The following is a 12,407-nucleotide window of genomic DNA, read 5'->3' as shown; positions in this document are numbered from 1 at the left end:
TGCGGACATTTAACATCCTGTATGAGAGCCGCAACATTGTTCTCGCACCTACACATTCAAAAAACACATGCACGAGGCTCTCGGGAGCATCACAGTTGGCACACTGGTCATTGGGTATAATACCCCATCTGGCAAGGCGCTGTCTCGTGGGAAGAACGTACCAGCGCCTAAGCCAGTCAAAATCTGGTACTTCATTTGGCAGCCGACAAGCTGCCCATGCTGGCCATTTGGGGACAGCGGTACGTCTCTCGTTGCTCATCAGCTGAAAGCCTGCGAACGGCAACTAGTTCGCTGATGCGTATGGCTGGTAGGTCGCTTACATTGACAAATGACGGATCCGCATCTGGAGTCGACTTTGTTTCGCAACCTGGCGGTAAAAAGGCAGAGGTCTGTCCGCCTGTGGACCGAGATAATGTTTGGGTGTAAGCGCACGACGCGCCGTGCTCATCCATACAGGATGAGCGAGTGAACAGGGTAAGACTCGTCAGCCAAAAAATAGCCTCTCCACCAGCCGTAACGCGAGTACTCGATGTACTCGAGCCACTGTCCGGATGCACGGCAGGCCAAGGCCTGCCCTGCTCCTAGAAAGGTGTAGGATGTGACGGGAGAATAGCACTGTCCTATCATCCGAAACAAAAGTCCGTATAAGCGACGCGAGTTTGTTCGTCACACGGCGCGGGATTGTCACGATACGCGGCATATAAAGGGTGAAAGCGCACGCTCGTGTCTTGACAACACTGACTTTAGCACTCAGCGTAAGGTTGTAACGCGCTGCGTCATAAAGGGCGTGCATTGCTCGTGAGATAAGTACGTCTCAGGTACGGGGAGAAACCCCGCTTGGCTCAAACAGCAAGTCCAGTACACGCACTGAGTCCACAAATGGTACGGCGGCGGCTAAAGGGCCCCTGAACTGACCGAAGCGGAATGCTTTACTTTTCTTCGTGTTGAGCAGCGCTCCTGATAAAGCTGCGTATTCCGAAAAGGTGTGCAGAAAAACAATAATACTGTCATTGCTGCGCACGAAGAGTGATATGTCGTCCGCATATGTCCTACTGATGGGAAACCTCGATTACGCCTGTCCGCAGCGACCTTACGCAGAAGCGGGTCGAGCAAAGGTATGAAGAGGCGAGAGCGTGCACCCCTCATGCACTCCCCGCGTAATCGTAAGGCTGCCGGCAATTTGGCCATTCAGTACTAGTTCACTGCTAAGGTCTGTCTAAAGCCCGCGTAGGAGCTGAAACTTTTCGTCAGGAATAACCAAATGAGCGGAGCACGGCGAACACGTAACCATGTTCTACGCAGTCGAAGGCATTCGCCTGGTCCAAGGAAACGGAAGCTCCAGTGATCCTTTTGGCACAGACGTATTCGAATACGTCTCTCGTCAGTGTCAGCGAAGCGAACACCGATCGTCCAGGTACCCCGCAGGACTGGTATGGGCTAACCACATTTGAAGGTAGATTCGCACCCTACGGACGAGCAATGTGGCTACGAGTTTACAGTCGGTGTTAAGGAGGGAAATTGGTCGCCACGATGAGTGACTCGACGGCGCCATGCCCTCCTTCGGAACTCCCCATTGCATCATTTACAGACGCTCACAACAGTCAGTGCTTATAAAGCCGATGTTTGCAATGAAACCCAACCTCTACCTTCTGAAAAACGCGCAATCTTATCTTGGGTAAATACCGAAATGTAAAAACATTTAGCCAGATTCTTTTAGTCACATTGATATGTTATCAGTTGTCACCTGTTCCTCTACAGGCACGTAATTATAGTGTTTTCCCCTCGCGCTAACCAAGAGATCGAAAAAAAAACAGGGTACACCGAGTCCAGGCGAATAGCCCATGATGAGCCATCAAGCATAATTGTAAATTTGTTTACATGAAGCGAAAGGCGCTGCATTTGCCACATTTCTTGCTAGACACCGGAAATGCTCTCTAGGGAAATAATAAAAATAATTTGTTCACGGGTAACCAAAATTACAAGCTGCTGAACCAGATATTGAACGAAAGCATTAGCTTCGTGTGGCCGAGCGTCCTTCTCTTGTCTTCTTCCTCAGCCCACATGAACGTGCCTTAGTGGCCTATAGGGGTGACGTGAATGCCAGGGTCCTGGTAGGCTGATTCTGACATAATCGTCCCATGTGAAACGAGAGACCCATGTTGGCAGCTCCTGCCAGCCCGCGTCGCTTAGTGTCACGTGGGTAAGACGTGGCTACCGGCCGCGCTGCGCTGAAGGCTCGAAACCTAGAATAGTATTGCTTTCGCCACAAAAAACGCAGTATCTGCCACACATTCTTGTGGAGAACTGACGCGCGCCGTAACGGAAGGGAGAAAGACGGGTAGTAAAGGTGGAAAGAGAAAAAAATACGAGGTATACTTTAGCGACTAAAGCAGTGAAAGGCGAAATCCTCAGTACCGCATTCTGCTATGCATCTGGCACTAAGTAGTAATTAATTGTTAGTTAATTATTAGTCATTTATTGAATATCATGAAGGAAATAATCAATTAATTACGTAATTATTTACCTAGTTATTCGTTAGTATCAGTAAACTACTTAATTAGTCAATAATTATTAATTCTTGCCTAATTAGTCAGTAATTATTTATACGTAATTGAGCATGGATTGACATATGGCCATATAAGGTACGCTTTTGCGCATACTGTGGTGGTGCTTCGTGATTAGTCGAGACCTCTATGACGTCATCTAGCCTCGGCCAATCAGAGCCGCCACAAAAGCGGGACACAATTTTTCCACATCAGCATGAGTCATTAAAGGCTTTCGCTTTAAAAGAGGTGTCTTAGTGGAGGGCTTCAGAGTAATCTCGACCACCTGGGGATGTGTCCACTGACATCGTACAGTACACGCGCGCCTCGCCGTTTCGCCGCTATCGATTTTTGGATTGGAAAACATTTATTCTCAGCAATGAGCGATTTGTGGGCGCTACACTTAGACGGCCTCAAGTCGGTTGCTCTCGGCGACCATTTGAGCTCGTTCAGTGGCCCGAACTTGTGTCAACGGGTCTGAGCTGGCTAGTATAGCCTCCCACCGCTCTAAAGAAGGGACTGTTAGTAGGTCCGCTGGTGGCGCTGCTTTTTTGCAGCTCCATAATATATGATCGTATAATGCTATTTAGCCGCAGTGTTTACAATTTGGATTGTATTGGGATGTGTACATGTGCGCTAATTTAGATGGGCTGTAGAAGGCGCGCGTCTGGAGCCGACGCCAGATTACTTTCTGCCTTTTGTCTAGTTTCTTGTCTGGTGGAGGATATATCCGTTTTCTAGATTAAAGTGATTAGTGTAGTCATGACATGAGGTAAGTGCATCTCTCGAGACGCAGCCAGCGGTGCGGTTTCAACCTTAGTACTCCGTCATAGTAGTCGGGATCTTAACCACTGCGCCACCGAGGAAATCAGGTGGGATTAAAATGAGGTTACATAGTGGAGGGCTTCGGATTAATTTCGACCAAAAAACCTCAGCCACGGGCAACGTTCACGGGCATTGAAATCGCAAAGCACACGGATGCCTTTGCATTTCCCTTTATTCGAAATGCGGTCGCTACCGTTTGGTTTGAATGTGCTTTCTTGGAATCATGACAGAAAAATTCTTTTACAGATGCATAAAGCGACGACATTATAGGTCGTGACATCGTTGAACCAGTGGCAAGTAGTGTATTAGCGAAAGCTGAAAGAAATTAGCGGAGGCTTAATGCGGTTAACTCATCGGTAGCGCGCCCAATATAACCTCTTTCTCTATTGGGTCAGCTTCTTCAACAATAAATGCTGTTATCTTGTACTACCTACTATATTCTACTATGAGTTTACTATCAGTCACATACGACGTGTTTACCATAGTAATTTCTAAGAGAATCGGGGCAACATTAGACTGCAATCAACCAAAAGACAAAGCAGGCTTTCGTAAGGTACTTTATTATCGATTATATCTATTCTATCAACCAAGGGACAGAAAAATTTTCGGAACAAAGCCAGCCCCCATACATAGCATTCATTGGTTACAAAAAGGCATTTGCTGTTTCGAATCCTCTATAGTTATGCAGGCATTGAGAAACAAGAGTGTAGATGAGGAGTCTGTGAAAGTACCGGAATATATCTATGGTGGCTGCATAACAACCACGTTCTTCATAAAGAAAGAATAAATTTCCCATAAAGAAAGGCATGGGGAAGATGATACGATCTACCCGGCACTATTCTCAGCTTGCTTAGAGGAAGTTTTCACAGACTTGGAATGGGAAGATGTAGAGATAAAGGTTGATAGACAATACCTCATTAATCTGCGAATAGCTGATGATATTGCCTTCCTAGGTACATTAGGGGAAGAATTGCAAAGAATGATTGGCGTCCTTGGCAAGAAAAGCAAAAAGGCATGCCTAAAAATTATTATGCAAAAGAAGAAAAGAACAGTTGTTTACTATAGGTAGTGAGGGACTGGAAGTGATGGGCGGATTTAAACGAGGTAGTAAACCCCAACTTCTGGCCATGGAAGGGAAATAACTAGGAGAATAAGATTTGCCAAACACAAGCAGGTTAAGGCTAGCGGCTTACAGGTATCGCTCAAGAGGAAAGTATATGAAAGTTGCATCTTGCCTGTTCTCGTATATAGGGCGGAACATGGAGGCAACGAAAAGAGTTGTACTTACGCTAAGGCCAACGCACATAGATAAGAAACAAAAAATAATAGGTGTAACTTTGAGAGATAGTAAATGTGCAGAAGTGGTCCAGAGAAGGGATTAGGCGAAAGGATTTATAGACTCATGAGTATGCATCCCTCCGCAGTGTCACATCCAATCTGTCAATCAAATTAGGACCCGAACGTTGGCTTTGTTTTCATGCACTGATTTGCCGTCCTCCGGCTGCAGATTACTTTTCATGAGGAAGCCGAAGAAGCGGAAACATCTGCGAAACGAACGATATTTACCGAGACAAGTTCCCCAGTCTGCGATGTCACTACACGTTAAAGAACCTCGGGGAGGGGCGGGGGGTCAAAATTACTGGAGCCCTTCCCTACAGCGTCTCTCATATCCTCAGTCTCATTGGGACATTAAACCAATAAACGAATCAACCATCTCCTCTGTATAATTCATCCGTGCCTTTCTCCAGCATGGTGCCATGGTGTCACACATTCATTCACCTATACTCCATTCCAGAACATTTAGCGCTATGGAAGCTAGGAGACCTCACAAGCCAATCACAAGAGTGCCTTAATCGTGTTTCTCCTTGTCCCGTCGTCTGCACGTGGTCTGCTGGCGGTATATTGAGATATGGTCGAAAAAAGGCGTAAATATGGGCTGTCTGCGTATTTAGCCATTGCAGAACATACAGCTGCTATGGAATAGCGTTTTACTTTTCGTCACCCAGTTTGTGACGACCGCTCTTCCTGACGAATGTACACTTACAGACCCCAGCTAGAATTGTATCATTGTGGCGCCAAATGGGTTTTGTGAGTGAACGACAAGGCTCGATGTGATATAGCACTTCGCGAATGCGCATTTTAAAACAAGTTACTCCACATGATCGAAGGGCCATTTTATAGTAGCACTACATTCCGTAGCATAATGACATCGCCTGAACACTAATCGTAGCTTTGAAATTGCTGCAAGGAACGGAAATGGAGTATTGGCATCTTTCACCCGCTAGGTGCCGCCAACGTTGAGGTTGCGTTCAAAGCGCCACGCGGCCGGCTACTCGTCACTGTTCCAAAGGCTCCATTAATGACTCTGCAGGAATGTCGTCTGTTAGCGGTGTGCCGCTGTATTGTTGAGGAGGGATTAAGAGCTGTTAACGCGTTTAAAAAAATCAATCGAGGAGCAAACATCAAGAAAGGAATGAAGTTTTTTGAAGCAGGCCATGTACACGACGTGAAGGAGGTAATTTCGTGCTATGGAGTTCCAAGTTACAGCTCGGTGCGTTGCACAGACAAGCATCAGTGCGCCATCGAAAACCATGAAATTAAAGGTAAATATATTTAGCTACCGGCTTTAAGCGTCCTGACTTTTGCGCTGCTAGCTTTATGGAATGTACAACCGGTCTTGATTGCCGCTACAGATTTGCAACTTTTAAAGTGTGATAGACAGGAACGGCAACAAAAAATGGAAGAAAAACCCAGGAACGGGCGCCAATGAGCTGCGCTCTAAAACAAGGGACGTTTCAGAATCTCCTCGGTTTCTTCATTAGGTGTAACTGCAAGCGAGTTCTTGGTGGTGGTGGTTTATTAAAAATAATTAAAGAGGAAGTAAAGGAATGTTGCCGGCCTCGGCAATAGGTATCTGTATCTTGAGCATCCGAGCTGCGGACGGCGGAAAGAAAACGGACCGGATGCAGGAGACTTGCAGCGTACCTTGTATTTAAGCTATTCGATGCGCGGCTGCGGCCGGCCACGCCTCCTCATACCTCTTCGCCGTCTTCGCGCGTTCACGATAGCTACCGCGTCCATCTCCATTTTATATCATCGGCCGATATACACTCGCTGTCCCACCTTGTTATGCAGGCGACAGGCTCACTAGACTGTTTCTCATGAACCTGGTGTATGCTCGGCAGGGGATCGAAGAGTTGTATAGTTCTGGCGAGGCTTTTTCGTTGTGGATATTGTCTGCGTACAGAATCTGATCCTTCAGCTTATGAAAAAAGAAATTCTTTGGCTTTAATAGGCGCGCTGGAGCAACCTCAGGGACTAAACGAGTGAGGAAAAATCTGATATCCCGACCACCAGCTGTCTCTTAACACGCAGATAATTTGGAACTTGTGGTAACGGCATTTGCTTATATATTGGTTAAATTCGTTTATTAAGCTAACATAGTTTGCAAAAACAGACTAATTTGGAGCTCAGCAGAGCAGGAGTGCTAAACCGAAAGATTAAATGGACAGCCTTTTGAAGAAGACGAGCATAAAAATATCGGCATATTCTGGTACATCTTGCCACTTGGAGCTCGTGTTGAGAGAACTCACTGTTTAGATAGAAATGTTTATTTTAAATTGATCAGTAAAGTGAAGTTTCAGTAGCAAGTCGCGCTATACACTGTCCTTTCGTTGCTGCTAAACAATTCATTTGTTTGGAGCGTCTGAAGTGAATATAGCTCGATCTACAACTCTGCCACAGCTTCATATAGACCGCTTTACCGAGAGCAAGCAGGAAAGGAGGAAAATACTCTCTAAACAGATTCTTTGCGCCAACCCATTGTTGCCAGTACTGAGTGGGCTGTGCATTCGCACGCTTCATGCATACCAGAGCCACGGCCGCTCGATGGAAGCGCACTTCCATCGAGCGGCCGTGCCAGAGCGTTCTTGCACCTCAGTATATTATCGTTTGAGAAACTTAAATACCTTTATTAGCGCCCATTTCAGTGGTAATGTCATCGAGACAGCAATGCGCGATCATGGACGGCACAAACAATCAAGGAAATCGCAAGATATTGCCGAGAGCATATGCAGGAAGCATGCATCGAAAGCCCGAGTTCATCTGTGATATATTTCGGCTTCAGCGCTTTCCAGTCTGTCCTGATTTATTTCGCCCATGAACGTTTTACGTAAGCCAGATAGACTCAGTACCAATGACGGACTCACGAATAAGATGCCCATTTCACTTCCTCCGCCGTAGTAACCCCGCGCGCCGATCAGGCCGTGCCTCCCGCAAGCCCTCCGCGCCAACAATATACGGTGGATCTCTCCCGCCTGCGCAAGAAGAGTGTGGTAAAACATTTTTTTATCTTATACAAAAAGCCGGCATCAAAAAAGACAAAAATACGTCTTGCGGATTTCTGACCCATACTGTGTTATTGATAACTGCAATGCAAACAAGTTACGCAACGCAATGTCGCTGGTGCGGCGCACGGCTCTCGTCTGCACGCTAGCTCCGCTGCTAACGCGTCACCGAAATTTACATCTTTCTTTTACTGACACAAAGGTATCGGCAGCAAGGCAGTTCCATGAGTGACCATTTACTCTAGCGCTGAGCAATTACAAAGCGCCGTCGGAAGTGCATTCGATGCGAAACAATTTAGGCCTAGCGACGACTAGGCAGTGGCGCTCGACGAGAGTACCGTAATCCGCCGAGCCAGCGGGCGGTGCGGCTTTCGTAAGTGCTGCTGTATGTGCTGCGAATTTGTCGTCTTCGTTCATAGTGCAGCTGAGAGCGCACGTTTTTCGATGATTTGCTCAACAATACGTCGTGCAAACGATGCTGCTACGATGTACGGGACGGTGCTATACCATGTTGCGCCGCGGGACGAACACCAAGGCTGCATAAAAAAGTCGACGGATGATACTTTAGACCCTACTTCTTTTATCTGCTGGTCTTGAACCGTGGTTGAAATTGAAAGTATACATTGTTGAAGCAGGACAGTTCGATCGTATATCGAAATGGGTCGCACCTCACGTTAAATCAATGCGGCGATAACTGGAAAGCATCTTTCGTAGTATCAGCATTCCGCGCTCGGTAGCTGCCCGTACGGTTCATTCGCTGTGTGTTTGTGCGTATAGTTATTATTGCAATTATAAAATATAATTGAAAACACATGTGTCGTGAAAGATCCAACCGATACATCCTCACTGCGGAAGTGGAACGCAGTCCTATGCAGTCACCCCGGCCGCTAGTGCTGTTTCCAACAGCTGCCTCCATGCCTAACGAATGGTAAACGGTTTGCTGGCGCGCTCAAATAAAGCGCAAATAGCACCAAGGTGTCGGATAGCTTTCACGAGCATCGAGAAAGAGCGTTTTTACATTGCCGCACCGCAGCATCAACACGCACAGCACAGCCCAAGATGGCGTTAAGAGGAGCCGCATTGGACACTCCCAGTTTCGCCCATAGGGGGCGCCACCATTAAACTAAGATGGCTGCGCCCAGGCATCGAAACTAAAAAGGTCTATAGGCAGTATCGTTCTTCCATCAACTTAAGGTATCCTACGTTTTTTTTTCCAAAAAAATGCAGCTACTTTTATTGGGTAATCTTGCTTTACACGCTTTCAAAATGCATTAAAAGAATTGAAAACCGCACATCCAAAGACGCCGTCATACTTGTAGCGGCGCTGTCGTCACCGGTGTTACTGTAGGAAAAGATAGCTCTTGGTAGTGTCACCTGATAGTGACAAGGACATAGGTTAACATTTGAACAGACATGGATTACGCTGAAATAAACTTCTTATTGGGCTGTTCTGCCTCTCAAAAGAACTCAGCAACTCGACGGCTGTGATGGCACCTGTCGAGGTAAGCGTTCGTCGAATTACGAATGCCCGTTGCACCAGTTAACTCCCAATTTAAAGGGCAAATAAGATCTATATAAAGCCGCAAACGTTGACTCGCATGGTTTGTTTAGAAACACACGTGAATGGATGAAATCTTTCGAGATACGTCTCGCTGCATATTGAGTGACAAAGAAAACGACAGAGCAGCGTCTCGCGATAATGAGCATTAAGTAACGAAGAGAACAGAATTGATCCATGCGCTACAATTACCATGATAAGGTCGCATGCTGTGATTGTTGAAAAAGAACAAATAATGATTCGAATGGTTCGTGGCGCTATCTGCGGAGTCTGTCACCTGGTTTATGTGGTTATTTACTCAATTCATTCTATTTGAAGTTAGTTTAGCACTCTCAATTCAATTTTAACAAAATCAGTGCATGTTAGTCACTCAGACCTTCTGCACGCTACCTAAGCGGCGCGGTAGTCGTTGTGCTCATAGAGCTCCATAGAGTTGCTATACTAACTTTATGTCGTGTCGACCAACGTTACTAGAGCCAGCTTCGGTTTGCAAACTCCCCGCCTCCACTGTACATCGCAGGCGGCGCCCTCTGGCTTCCCGGTGTAGGTGTCGCGGTGGTCGCAACCAGCTCCTGACTCGCTGTGGAGCGGCAGCGAAAGGTGATTCCCTCTCGGTGAAGGGCAGCATTTCCGAAGTATTAATGTTGTCTAAGGCAATGATGCAAACGTGAATTTTTAGTTTTCAGCAGCTGCGACCTTGGCAGTTGCAAAAAGGTAAGGAACTAATGTAGAATTTTGCAAATAACCATTCTTAAGGTGAGCTACATGCATGTACGCGAAAGCTCACGCGAGTGTGACGGTGGTGGTGGTAAAAACATTTATGGTACATTTTGAAGAAGGTTCGTTTGGCACAGAGCCTTAAGGGCCTCGACCTTACAATACTGGGTGGAGTCCCTAGTCATAGACCTCATTGTTGTTTGCCGCCACCCGTGCACGCCTCGTTAAAGCCCTTTGGGCCTGTAGGTCGCAGCAGCCGAGCAGGGTCGCCTCCCACTCCTGCCGGGAAGGGTTAGGAATGGGGGGAAGAGATGGGATTGCTTGGCAGGCCCGTACCATGTGGTAGGCGTCAGCCACATACCCCCAGTACTGGCACTGGCCAGTGAATTGGGAATCAAGATGTTTAAGTACTGCCAGGCAAAGTATCGTGTTCGTGAAGAGGCGCAGGAGCAGTCTCTCTCGTTCGCTTTTTCCAGCCCTTTGCAGGGGTTATGTTATTTGCGATGCGAGTTTTGATAAAAAAAAATATTTGAATGTGTAGGTCGGATTGGAATTGATGTCTTCAGTCGATACCAGTCCAGAGGAAACTGCTCGCAGGAAAAGCGCGAGGGCAGCTGCATCAGTTGCCTCGTTCCCTGCAAGGTCGTGGTGGCTAGGAGCCCAGACGAGATATCGGCACGCGGGATCTGTGTCCCGACTGCAATTTTGATATATTACATAGGCTAAGCGGGTGGTCTACCCTTGCGCAACGTCACAACAAGCCCCTCGTGAGTCGGTTATGATATGTTTATAGGTATGGTCTGGAGGTGGCGAGTGCAATGGCTACCTCTTTTGCGTGTGTTATAGATTTCGCCTTGAAGGTAAGGCCATCGACTGTCTTCCAGTTCTGAACGACTGCGGCCGTATGCCAGCGCCCCTGATGGAGGCCCGAGGCACGTACGTAGAACAAACCTGATTTTCTGCCATAATGGCGGGCCAAGGCTTCCTCCCGCGCCAGGCGCCGCCATTATGGTCTTCTTGTGAAATGTTGGCAGGGAGAGGCCGCACTCAGAGGGCGCGTCTGGAGAGTTCTGGGAAGCGGAGTCTATCCTTTTTGAACTGTTTATGTTGACTGTTTAGCTGGATAAGAAGGCGGCGACCCGACTATGTCTGTGTGAGGCGGGTATACTGGTTCATCAAATGTCCTTCCCGAAGCTCCCTAAAAGTGTTCACCACACCTAGGGTCATGAGCCGACTTTTAGAGCTGGAGATTGGGAGGTCGAGGACACGTTTCATGATTTTGCGGAGGGCCACCTCGAGGGTATCCTCCTAGTGCTTCCGCAAGTGGAAGTAAGGAGTCAAATACAGGATTCGACTGGTTACGAAGGCATTTGCCAGCCGCAAGGCATCCTTAATTAGCAAACCCCTCGTTTTTTAGACACCCGGTGGACCATACGGCCTACCTGGCCCCCCACATGGCGGGGCTTGGATGGTGTTGTGTCAGGGCGTCTTTGGTGACGGATGAAGAGACCGAGTACCCTGATCTCTTTTGATTTATTAATGGCACCGCTCGCAGGAGGGAGCGAGATTTGTGTGGTGCATCTTGGAGATGGGCGGAGATGCACAAACTGCGATTTCCGGTGGACATTGAAGACCACAGCACCGGGCATAACGATCCACTATGCTTGCCGCTGGTTCCAGGCAAGTCTCAATGCCGCCCACGCTGCCCTGCGGGGCCCAGAGGGTGATGTCGGCGTATAGCGCGTGCTGCACTCTTTCGACCTCAGCCAGCTGGGCCGGCAGACGTATCATGGCAATGTTAAAAAGCAGCGGGGAGAGAACTGCACCCTGAGGTGTGCCCCGCGTGCTAAGCATAAATGGTCCGTGCTCCTTGTCTTGTATTTTGATGTAGGATTGTCGGTCTGTAAGGAATTGTCATATATAATTGGAATTATTGGTTCCACAGTTTATTTGACTTAGGTGGGTCAGCATGACTTCGTGTGTGACGTTATCGAAAGCGCGTTTCAAGTCTAGGGCGAGTACAGCCCGGTCATTGTGGGGGCTTTCGAATGGGCTGAGAATTTTTGTTAAGTTGAAGAAGGACATCCTGCGCGCATCTGTGAGGGCGAAATCCTAACATGGTGTCCGCGAAAGTGTGCCTGTGTTCAAGATACTCGGATAACCGGTCGCGCACCATAGTCTCCATTAGTTTGCCCGCACAGGAGGGGAGAGAGATCGGGCGGAGGTTATCCGTGTCAATTGGTTTCCTAGGTTTTGGGATGAAAGTCACAAGTGCCGTTTTCTAATCGATAGGTAAGGAGGTTTCCCCTGTCCAGATTGCGTTAATGTATTTGAGTAGGCACTGGTACGTCGAGTCATGCGGCACGCGACGACGCGCCGTCGCACGAACTGAAATGCATGTGTCGCTTGGCTCGTCGC

This window comes from Amblyomma maculatum, chromosome 5 (assembly GCF_055883805.1).
Source record: "Amblyomma maculatum isolate TAMU_Amacu chromosome 5, ASM5588380v1, whole genome shotgun sequence".
NCBI classification, from domain to species: Eukaryota; Metazoa; Arthropoda; class Arachnida; order Ixodida; family Ixodidae; genus Amblyomma; species Amblyomma maculatum.
The sequence above is the reverse complement of the archived record's forward strand: the minus strand, read 5'-3'. Positions refer to the sequence as shown.